Raw genomic sequence first — 12,583 nt, forward strand, 5'->3', positions numbered from 1 at the left:
TTACCCGAAGGCAAAATCCTATCACTACGTTCCCTTTTCACCTGGAGTGGCAGAAAGGACAACTTCGTTTCTGACTGTGTTTTAAAAGGTTTTAGTTCACGTTATTTTTCAGAATACACCCAAGCCTGCCTTATTCAGAACTCCAGTGTAGCAGATCATTTTTCTTACGTTATTCTGGTCTGTTATCCCGCTCCTGCCTTTTCGTAGGCTTCCTGCAGTTATTTCAATGCATTTCTAAAACTCAGAGTAGACGACAGCCGTTTTTCGTTTTTTGTTTTTAAACTGGCTTCTCTGAGAACAGTGTCCTCAAAACCAGCTGGCATACAGTAGCAATGGGAGTGAAATGATTTACTGTAGAGGAAGGGATGAGAGAGTGTAGAATTATTTCAGAGTTCTTGAAAACAAACAAAACAAGAAAAGAGGCAGCAGCATCCACTAATACCTGAGAGGGGTTAAATACCAGGAAGAAGAAGAAGAAAAGGAAAAAACAAACAAACAAAAAGCTCTTCAACATTTGCCTATTCCAAATCCCAAGTCGTAAACTTTTCATTGGTTGCTCACTTCTCCCCTCCCCTTTCCATGCCCTATATACTTGCTAGCTGCCTTTGCAAAGTCTCTCTGTCTTGGCTAAATAGATAATACAGCCATCTTGATAATTTTATCATAGAGGTTCTAATTGCAGGGTGGTGCTTTTCTTTTTTTAATATTTATTTTTAGTTTGACAAGTCCTAGCTATGTGACTTGTCATGTCTTGTACTTGATGGTCTCAGAAGTCAGCCCATGTATCTAACCGCAGTTTTCCCGATGACCTTTATTTTGCTGCAGCTTCTCCTGTTCTTGCTGTATAGCAGAACAGATGCAGAGAATTCTGGCAAGCAGGATGATTTTATTACTGTAATTATGGCACTATCCACAGCAGTGTTGATAAATACACTCCACCCCTGGTTATCCCCTTCGGGAAGTAAAGCTTTCTATCTGGGGTGGAGCCAGGGAGATATTAGGAAAGAAAGTTCATTGTAATTAGTCCAAAACCATTTAGACAAACAAGGAGTTGAGTCAGTTTGCTTTCTCTAGCACGTGCACCGGTTCTACTGGTATTTGGGCAGAGAGGAAAGTATGTTATGTAGAACCCAAATAACTCATCTTTCAATGTTTATCTGCAAAAGTTCTAGTAAACTGCCAGGGATTTTATAACACAGAAAGGAGTTCTGGTCTCATTACTGAGTAGGTGTGGAGACAGCAAGTAACCCAAGAGGGCATTAATTCTTTGTTCTCAAGCACACTTCAGTCTGAAGAGCTGAAATGGTCCAACCCGGGGTCACGGTCATCAACAAACTGGAAAAATTCCTAGATTATTAGGAGGATTTCAGAGTATGGCATTTAACATCAATGTGTGGATTCTCCTCTCCATTTCACCCCAGCCACCAAATAAATGAAAACCTCCGATACATCCAGGATAAATAAAATATACTGCCAGTTTTCATACAAAGAATACAGGCTTTAAAAAGTCTGTATTCCGTATGGAAATTTAGGAGCAGACAGCCATATTAACAGCAGGTTTGATACTACTGTGCAAGGACTGGATAATTTTATAGAAAATAGGTTAACTGATTTTCCAGCACTTTCTAGTTACATTGGAATATAGCAAACCCTTCCAAAAAAATAAAAATAAAAAAGAGGAAAAGAAAAAAAAAAACCTTATTTTTAAAAATCAAATTGAAAGTACAGCATTGGCGTATATGCCAGCTTTCCCTCTTTAGAACTTTTCTGCCTAACTTTTAACTCAGCTGTCACTGAGGTGGCTGTGGGGAGGGAGTGTGCCTGTCATTCCCTGCAGTGAGTCCGGTGAGGGTCATGAGCCCCAGAGATGAAGGCATGGGAAAGATCACTGGTTCATTTTTTACCACCAACTTATTAGCGTTCAGGGAGTGACTGCAGCCCAAGTATTACAAATATGCTCTCATTATACTCAGTGAGCTATATATCATTACAGATTGCTGATAGCCCTTTGTGGGACATTTTATAAAGTTCAGACTAAATATTTTTAGCAATGTGGAGATTTAAAAGTAAAAATATAAGAGATATTGTATATGCCCTCAGGCATATTTTGTCTTAAATATTATCCTTGGCCAAGTGTACTATATAAATACAGTAAATATGAATAGAACTGGCCAAGTGCCAATCTCCTAGGATGAATTTTAGTCAAGAATGTATTTATGGGATAAAAATAATACTGTGTCAACATTTAAAGAAGGGGTCTGATTAGTTTTGAATTTATTCCTATTGATCTTTTCATGTGCTGTTAGTTTAAGACTCAAAGTGGAGTTATGCTAAGGTTTACCGATAGTTTGCCCACTGGGAATTAGTGGACTTCTAGTTGTTTAACAATCCATTTGAAGTTCGAGGCACGTGTATTTGAAAGATGCTGCACAAAGTTTTACAGACTTAGAAAGGGTGATTCCATTAGACACAGGAAGAATTCAAATCATTGGCATGTAAAATCTGTTGAGAGTTGGACAGTCAAAAAGCGGAAGACACAAAAAGTTTCATTTTCTTTCTTTTCTCTCCCTTTTTCATTGTAACCAATCAGCACATGTTGTGGTTCTCACCCTGGTGATTTTCTCTCCCCACCCCCCAACCCCCCCACTTCTACTCCCACTGGAACTTTTGGCAATGTCCAGAGACACTTTTGGTTATCATGACTGGGGGTGGAGGGGTACTACTATTGTTTAGTGGGTCAACCAGGGGTGTTTCTAACCATCCTGTAATGCACAGGGCAACCCCCCCCTCCCCAACATCAAAAAATTTATCCTGCCCACAATGTCAGTAGTGCCCCTGTTGAGGAGCCCTGGTATTTATTTGGGGTTACTGAATTCTGTTAATAGTACCATTTTTAAAATAGGAGCAAAAATAAAATATCTTTATGATCAAAGGATATTCAAATGAGATCACTGAATAGGAGGATAGTCAAACAGTTATCTTAATTAAATGGAGTGTGGATTAGCCCACTGTATATGGTGTATATTTTATTTTTCTGGTCTTAAATCCCCTAAATTAGAGACATCAAAACTACCCATTTATTTAGCTTAAGTGATGGTGTTGATCTATCCATTCATAGCTTCAGTCAGCAGCAGCGTGATGTTAGAACAGAAAAAAAAGAAGTGAGGAATTATCATGGATTCTCCTTGCAAGGAAAATAAGCAGTTTGTGTTAATAAAGAGTGGGATTTCCAAACTAGGCAACCGGAGAAAGTAAATAATCATCTTGGTTTATTCTACCATTTTGAAGTAGATGAACTAAAAATATACAGCCTGAAAATTCACAATGAGGTTTCCTTTGTAATTGTTTCACATGAATGTTAAATATTTAACATGAAGCAATCTCCTTTTCTATTTCCTCTGTAATTTTCCAAGTTAAATTGTGGAATGTAGAATGAAAACCAGTGACACTACGGTTTTGGGGAATGTGACTTAGCATTCAATTCATGAATATGTCTTTCTATATACAAGTTGCTGGTCTGTTGGCCAGTTGCCCGATGAAGGAAAATATTAGCAATTGCTGGAACATAGTGGTATTTCTGCTTTATGTAGTAAGTATTTTTACTATTTTATTTTTTAGGATTCTGTGTGTGTTTGTATGTGGGTGTATGAGAGAGAAACAGAAAGAAAAGGAGAGTGTATCGAAGACAGGCTTGAACTCCTTGACTTCCAGAATGATTGAGTTATTAATACACAACAGACCGGGCTTTAATTTTCCCTTTTTTATGGCATCATTGCTTGTACTAACTCTAGTGCCTAATTGTGGTTGCATTTAAGTTAGGCCACATGCTCCTCCTTCAGGATTTCCTCCTCTTTTTTACTTTTCAAAGACTAGAAAAACCTCTCAAAGAAGTATACTATTTATAACTGAAGCAGTTGGGTCGTCTTTGTTGCAAAGTGAGGCCAGCCAGCTTTATGCCTCTCCTGAGAAGGCCCTACCCGATGAAAGAGAGGCTTGGCAGAGGTTGGGGAGCAGGTGGGGACCTCTCCACCCCACAGAAGGAAGGGGTTGGGGGAGCCCACTGTGTCTCCACGGCACCCCCTGTGGCCTACTGGAGGAGCTGCACTTTTTGAATGATGACTTCTCCCTGGTGAAAAGATGCTGATGTAACCTAGTCACAGCATCTTTCATATAAAGATATGAAAGAATGACAGATCATTTTTCCTAGAGGAAACTGAGTTGTGAAAAAAGGGCTAATGACTCACTGCTGAACCCACATCAAATCTGGGTTAGAACCAAGGAGGTCATTGTCTCGTAGGCCTTTGCCCAGAGATTACAACATACTTTAGGTGCTTATTTAGAAGGTTCGAGAACTTAGAGTGGAATTGCCTGGTCCTGGGAGAGGTGTGCAGGGACACCACTGGAGTGGGACTCTGGCCAACTGCCACTCCCGCCCGCCTACCCCTGTGTCTGCCCCACGCACCCCCTTATAGGTTCAGGAGTAAGGTGAGCAGTGAGCAGGAGACTGCATGAAGAGCTCTGGAAATAGCCCTCTCCACTATCTCCATGTAGCATTTCCGGTACTGATGGGCTCCTGGAGAGAGGATTTGGATTTGCCTGATGTGCCTGCTCTATTTTGGCAGTGCTTCCGCTCGCTCACGGGTGTATTCCACTGAGCAGCTTGACAAAATGTGGCTCTGCCGGAGATAGATAAATGTGCGCTATCATTTTGAAGGCATGTGTGTGCTTTCATTTAAAACAACTTCCTTTAAACAATGATAGTTTCTAACCTGGGAATTCAGCCTTCTCCAGGTATTTTATTTTAGATTCAATAATATGTTAGGGATTCTTTGATGGGTCTGTTTAGACTACAAAGTTTGCTTCTGTCATTTGTTTAGAATGAATTTGCATCACGCTACAACCACAAGCTGCTTTTGATGGTTGTTTTGTTTCTTTCCTAAGCGCTGATAACAGAAGTGGGTGTTGAACTGCACTGCACTCTCACCACTGCCTTACTTTCTGAATTGGCTTGGTGGCCTTGACTCTGAATAAAACTGCCCCTTGGCCTCTTCCCCACCTTCTCAAAAGTTGGCTTCTTTTCCTTCATTGTGGTGGAATGTCTGCATGGATGGACGGTCGAATGCTCTCGCATCATGTCCCCATTCGATACTTTGCTGAGTTTGTGGGAGACAGCACTCCCTTTACTTAACCAGGCCTCAGTTTCTTCCCTTGTAAAGAAGAAGAAAATAACACCTGCCTCCTAGGGTTGTAAAGGGTTGATGATGACATATGTGAAGAAGCACCTAGTGCAGCTGCTTCTGGCCTGGAGTAGGCCTGCTTTGCCTGGCGGCAATTCTCAGAGTCTCAAATGCCTTTGGCTTTAGGGTGTACCATTATTTTATGTGCCACTAATCAAAAAAAATAGCACTCTAGTGAACATGCCATTGGTTTTAAGAGAGGGTCTGGATTTTAGAGAGATAAAAATTTGATTATAAGCGATGCCCTGGGAACCACTTCCATTAACCTGAGATGTCTTGGAAACTCCAGCTCATTCTTTGTAATAGTTCTACTCAGTGGCTCTCTTTCCTTTGCTCACTCAGATTGTTCCTTTGGTGGCCTCTGCCACTTCACGGCAGGGATGGGGTGGGGCTGGAAACAGAGAATGTAGGGTTGGTAATTCACCATGCCTGGCACTATCTAGTCCTCCTATGCGAAGGCCTGAGAGTTTAGGCTATTAGGTTCAGACCTTTCAGAGTCTGGTCCCTCCTCCTTTCTCAGCCCCTCCTCTTACTAAATCCCTGCATGAAAACTGTACTCCAGTCACATCATCTTCTTTGCCTTTACCCAGATGGGTCATTTATTTTCATGCCTCTAGGGTCTTGTTTATGCTGTTTCTTCCACATAGAGAGCTGTCTTTTCACACTTTTAAAAATTCTTCTGCCTAGTATGGTGGCCCACGCCTATAATCTTAGCACTTTGGGAAGCTGAGGCAGGAGGATCACTTGAGGGCAGGAGTTGAAGACTAGCCTGGGCAACATAGCAAGATCTTGTCTCTACAGAGAATTCAGTTGGGCCTGGTGACATGTATCTGTAAACCTAGCTACTTGGGAGGCTGAAGCAGGAGGATTGCTTGAGGCTAGGAGTTTGAGGCTGCAGTGAACTACAATTGCCTCACTGCCCTCCAGCCTGGGCAACAGAATGTGACCCTGCCTCTAAAAATAACAAAACAAAACAAAATCTTTCTGTGCTTAGTCAGATGCTGCCTCCTTAGAAAACCTTCCTCGATTGTCCTAGTCTTATTTAATTAGTTCTTCCTTTGCATACTGATGGCTCTTTGCATACTCTATCTGCCTCTTTTCTCTTGATCTTAGTAAGATCTATCTCTGTTCTGGGTTTCCTTCTTCACTGGTTTGTAGATTGCCTCAGAACAGAAACCAGGTCTAACTTACCTATATTCTTATAGAGCTTAGCATATTGTGTTTGATCAAGGAATGCTTGCTGAATGAGCATTCCCTTTAGAGAATAAGATTGAACTACAGGAAGAAGAAGAATCTGTAAGTTCAAAGAGGTGTCAGGACCAGGAGATGTGGAGAGATGCAGTGTCCTTTCCTTCATTATCAGGGAAAATGTGTCTGATGGGTCATGTCACCATGCTAAAGAGCACAGTGCTTCTCATCACCATGTATTTTCTGGTTCCAATTCTCAGATAATAATAAAGGTGGTGATAATGATGATGATTAAAGCTAACATTTATTGAGGACTAATTATAGGCCAAGCATAGTTTTAAATATTTTACATTTATGAACTCTTTCATACAAGCAATCCTATGAGGTTAATACTTATATTGTCCCTTTGACATCTGAAGAAATGGGAACAGCTATTTCTACTGGTGATGTGTTATGGAAATCAGGCTTTCAGCCACCACAGGTAATAGAAGCCCTAATACAGAGCCCAGGAAATAGAGAGCATGACCTTTTTTGCCCTCTTGGTAAATGATATAATACATCCATGAGAGAATGGTGACTCTCTCTCTGTTAACCAGAATGACATTCACAAGCTCTGAATTCTTTCCATAGAAAAGAAAATACACCTCTGAAGTCTTGCACAAAACCTGGTGTTTTTTTTTCTTGCCATGAACACATTCAGCGTTTATTTCTGCACTTAATTGATACAAAAAGTGTAATTTATTAAGCCTTTGGTTGTTTCTGTTTGTTTGTCTGTTTGTTTGTGAGACAGAGTCTTGCTCTGTCACCCAGGCTAGAGTGCAGTGGCACAATCTTGGCTTACTGCAACCCCTGCCTCCCGGGTCCAAGTGATTCTCCTGCCTCAGTCTCCTGAGTAGCTGTGATTAGAGGTACACGCCACCACGCCCCGCTAATTTTTGTATTTTTAGTCAAGATAGGGTTTTACCATGTTGGCCAGGCTGGTCTTGAACTCCTGCTCTCAACTGGTCTGCCCACGTCAGCCTCCCAAAGTGCTGGGATTATAGGCCTGAGTCAGGGTGCTCAGTCTTGGTTTTGTTTTTGAACTGCAACCATTTTCCTCACAAAAATTTGGATACATTTTATTGACAGGGCATTCCTATTTCAGAGAATTAATTTATTTGGGAAAGGAAGATGATATACAACGCGTGTGGACTTTGGATCTAGACAGACCCATTAAATAAAGGAAGGAGAATAAATAAAAGGGAATTGTACCAAAGGAATCTCAAAGGCTGAAAAGGAAGCGGTAACATCAAAGACAAGAAGTCCTACTCCAGGCCTGTGGCATTTGTTGAAGAGTGGTCCTGTTTTGGTTAGCAACTTGGCTCTCTCCGTGCAAGTTATTAAAAATGCCTCATTGATATTTAAGCTGCTTCCTACTGAATTCAGATCTTGGCTCTGCCGTTGTCGGCATGGCAGCTGGATTTGAACCCCCTTCACTTAGCCCAGCCTCGGTTTCTTCATTTGTAAGGAAGAACATCGACTTTTCAGGGGCTGTAAAGGATGCTGTGTGTGAAAAAGCACCTGGTGCAGCTGCTTTGGGCCTTGTTTGCACACCAGATATTACTCATCGAATCTCACTGACTTTAAAACGCACCACTATTTTGTGTGCCACTAACAAAGAAATATCACTGCCAATTTAACTGTCAGTTAGAACATAACATTAACTAAATATCACAGCCAATTAACTCGGCCATTGATTGTAAGAGAGAATCTGGATTTTAGAGATAATAGAATGTGAAAAATATATAGAATCAGTGAAATCACATAAACGTTTGTGAAATGAAAGAATAGCAGTCCGTGCACACGGTATAGAGGGCTGTGGCCGAAGCACATGGAAAATGAAATTAGGTGGAGGCATGACATCTGCCCTCAGAAACGTTTTCTAGTTAATGAATGTTAGGAGTCCGTCTGTGGAATCAAGAGAAGAAAATCCACATAGTACATACTCCACCCAGCCTGAACGTCTTGGAAATCAAACATTTTTTGTTTTTGTTTTTGACACCTCAACATGTGCCAGTTGTTTCAAAGGGTAAAGAAATTTTTACGGGATTTTTTTTTTCTTTTTGTTTTGAGACAGAGTCTCGCTCTGTTGCCCAGGCTGGAGTGAGTGGCACAAACACAGCTCGCTGAAATTTGCATCTCCCAGGCACTAGTGATCCTCCCGCCTCAGTCTCTCGAATAGCAGGGACCATAGGCATGCACCACCATACCTGGCTAGGTTTTGCAAACTTTTATAGAGTTGGGGTCTCACCATGTTGCTCAGGCTGGTCTTGAACTTTCGGTCTCAAGCAATCCTCCCGCCTCTGCCTCCTAAAGTGCCGTGATCACAGATGTGAGCCACTGCATCCTGCTGAGAAAAATTGTTTAAACTATTTGAACTGGTCTCTGAAGGTGCATAAGAGTCACATAGTACTTGCGTCTTCATTTTTCTGGATCTCAAAATCAAAAATCAAAGAGGGGCTGTTGCTGATGAAAGGCTGACATGCAGATGGGGCTTCTGTGTAATGTGCTGCTGGGCTGGATTCGCTTCTCCTCACGGGTGCCCTGTCTCGCATCACCTCCACCCTTTGCAAAGAAGCCAGGACATTTGGAGTCAAGGCTGAGGCAGGTCAGGCAGCCGTGGTTACACTCAGGTAGACCTCATTTCACCTCTGCAACCAAGCACTGGCACAGCCGCCTCTTAGCCTCAGTAGATTCATTTTAAAAAAGGCTTGGCGAGGTGAGGTGTCTCACGCCTATAATCCCAGAACTTTGGGAGGCTGAGGTGGGCGGATCACGAGGTCAAGAGATCGAGACCATCCTGGCCAACATGGTGAAACCCCGTCTCTACTAAAAAATACAAAAATTAGCTGAGTGTGGTGGCTTGTAGTCCCAGCTACTCGGGAGGCTGAGGCAGGAGAATTGCTTGAACCCAGGAGGCGGAGATTGCAGTGAGCCGAGATTGTGCCACTGCACTCCAGCCTGGCGCCTGGCGACAGAGCAAGACTCTGTCTCTAAATAAATAAATAAATAAATAAATAAATAAATAAATAAATAAATAAAGGCTTTAGCAATAGTATGATACTAGGCTGTAGAAATCTCAAGGAGGAAGCTGGATGAGACGAAGGGGAGGGGCTGGTGGAGAGTCACTGCAGAGGGTTTGAGGAGGAGGAATGACACCAGCGAGGGGAAGCGACACTAAGGCCTTGGGTGCTTGTGCACAGTGCAGCATGTTCTCTCAGTGAGCTGGCCTCCTGGCTTTCCTGGGGCAACCCAGTAACACCACTTCACTGGTGCGGAAAAACATTGCCGTTCAAGAGGAATTGAGTTCACTGGCTTTAGTGTCTGTTAGGAGGGAAAGCCTCGTCGTGCTGAGAAAGCGATCTCCCTGGGCCGGGACCATCCCTTCATTCTCTAGAATGCTTGGATTTGTTACTGCCTGATAAGTCAGCAATGTTTGGCTTAGATGTTCCCTTGACCACAATGACTTGAGGAACTTAAGGCAAATGGAAAATGCTTCCTGGCTATTGTGAAGCCCAAAGCTTGTGGAAATAGTTTGAATGCATTTCCATTCCTCCACAGGCAGCTGTTTTTCTGTCACACTAGCGTGTTCCACCGGCATGTCCCAGTCCCTCGAGCCTTCCTAGCTACCTATATGTTGGTAATTATGAAACAGGTTATTTCTGAAGAAGAGAGGCTACGTTTCTGAAAAAAACAAAAAACAAACAAACAAAAAACCTCATGGAGCAGCTATTTGAGAATCATGCTGGTCTTTTGGAGTTTTTGTTTAAGGAAATACTGTCACAACTTTTTTTTTTTTTTTTTTTTTTCGGGGGGGGGGGACGGAGTTTCGCTCTTGTTACCCAGGCTGGAGTGCAATGGCGCGATCTCGGCTCACCGCAACCTCCGCCTCCTGGGTTCAGGCAATTCTCCTGCCTCAGCCTCCCGAGTAGCCGGGACTACAGGCACGCGCCACCATGCCCAGCTAATTTTTTGTAGTTTTAGTAGAGACGGGGTTTCACCATGTTGACCAGGATGGTCTCGATCTCTTTGACCTTGTGATCCACCCGCCTCGGCCTCCCAAAGTGCTGGGATTACAGGCGTGAGCCACCGCGCCTGGCCCTGTCACATCTTTTTGGTCTTCTGAAAGAAAAAAGAAAACGTTGTGACTGTGACTTTGGCTCTGTTCATTTTGCTTTTCTTATCTGACCCATACCACACTGGCAAATGCCACTTCTGTCTTGACAAGCTAGTTTGCAAATAACTATTCATTCATAATTTTAGGCTGTTGTAAGAATCCTTATTTGTTACTTCATCTTGTGAACAAGAATGAGAAATTTGCTTTTGAGAAAGACACTGAAATGACTGCGAGTCCACGGGTCTCTGCAAATCTCTCTATCTGAAAAAGATTACTGTGTACTTTTTAGTGGATTTTAAGAGCACTAAAATATTTATTGTTGCCAAAACGTAAGTGGGAATTTTCTGGAAAATATAATTTAATTTTAAAGTTTTGGATTCATTTCAGTGTTGGTAATGTCACTGCTTCTTAGACCAAGTTTATCAGGGATGTTTCTTCTACACCAGATGTAGCAATAACTTTGTCATTTATTCTATTTTGACTTAAAAAAAAAATAAGATCATTTATTTCCCTATCTTAATCTGATTTTCACTTTTGCTTTGACATCTTATAGCCATATGACTGAAGTTGTTTCTACTTCCTTTTTAGTGAACTCTTGTAATAAAGCTGCTGGCTTAGAAACTCCAAAAAAGTGTGAATGACTTATTCTGATTCTACCTTAGCAGGAGAAGGAAACAATTGCAGACCAAGAACATTTCTGTGCGAAGGATGGGTGGTTTGGTTCCCCCGGAGGTCAGTCAGGGTTTTCGTGGGAAAACGTTTCTACATTCAAGCTCGTGCTTGGCCTTTTGGGCTCTGCAGGTTAGAGAGGGAGACAGAGGAAGGAGCGCTCCAAACCTTCTGACTCTTACTTGGAAGTAGCCAAGCAGAAGCAAAGCTGAATAATAGCCATGACCTCAGGCTCTGAAGCACCAGGCTCCACCTTCAGATGTGTCTGTTAAATTTCACCACCCTGGGTTGCTCTGTCTTCACTGCTTTCTCTCTGAGATATCTTGAGGCATTTTTAAAACATCATGTTGTTTTAAATAGTAATTTAGTCACTCATTTGTATTTTTTCATAATATTAAGCCTCGGGTTATTCTGTGTGTTAACTAAAGTCACTGATCAGATCTCTAAACTGAGCCTTGAACTGCCTCTGTTCCACCTACTAAACTTATGCCTTTCTTCTGCGTAGAATGAGGTGACTGGTGCTAGTTTGTCCTGGAGAGAGATATATTTCAGAAGAATTCCCCTGTCAGGAAATATCACCATCAATAATGAAACTATGTGTAAAGTCATGTCTAATTTTATTAACTCTTTGTCACAAGTACTCAGATTATAGAAAGAGGGTCTTGATCCAAGCTGACCCCGAATTGTTATACATTTGGATCAGTTTTCCCTTTCTCAGTAACATTTGCTGAGGATTCTCTAAGAAGAGTAGAAATTCACTGTAGTTCAGTGTTGGGAGGAATGATTGTACCCACTTATAGAATTGCTGAATCACAAGAGAGGTGCATTATATGTTTGCGTGGAGAGGCTGGAGGGATTGAGGCAGGAGTTTATTTGATAGGGAGTTTACATTTGTAAGACATCTAATTTTGCTTAAGATATCATTGCAGTAAGAATGGCTTTATCTCTACCCTGTAGACACTTACACTATACAAAACCACTCAGAACAAAGAGCCCTTATGAGGGAATAATTTTTCCTTGATTCACCTGATTGGATTTTTTCGAGGTCAAATGAGGTTTTGTAAAAGGCCTTTCTAACCTGCAAGGCACGATGACCTGTATCAGGCTTCTCAGATTTTACCATGCCAAATAACTACTGGTGTACCTTTATAAATGTAGATTCCCAAGCCTTTGTTGCCTACCCCAATTCAGATTATAATTCAGTCGTTTTAAGGTGTGCTCCAGAAACCTGCATCTTGATAAAAAGGACAGGTGATTCTTGTGCAGATATTTCGGAAACATACTCTGGAAACACTGTATAATTTCATTTTGTTGCTTCATTTCTTAGCTGTGT

The 12,583-nt window shown here is 41.8% G+C and overlaps 1 protein-coding gene across 4 annotated transcripts in view; it reads left to right on the forward strand.

Annotated features, from left to right (window-relative positions):
• Positions 1-12,583, forward strand: part of TGFB2 (transforming growth factor beta 2) — a 93,993-nt gene that overhangs the window by 3,536 nt on the left and 77,874 nt on the right. The gene's annotated exons all lie outside the window — the stretch shown is intronic.

This window comes from Sapajus apella, unplaced genomic scaffold, assembly GCF_009761245.1.
Source record: "Sapajus apella isolate SASKATOON/1434 unplaced genomic scaffold, GSC_monkey_1.0 scaffold22, whole genome shotgun sequence".
Classification (NCBI taxonomy): domain Eukaryota; kingdom Metazoa; phylum Chordata; class Mammalia; order Primates; family Cebidae; genus Sapajus; species Sapajus apella.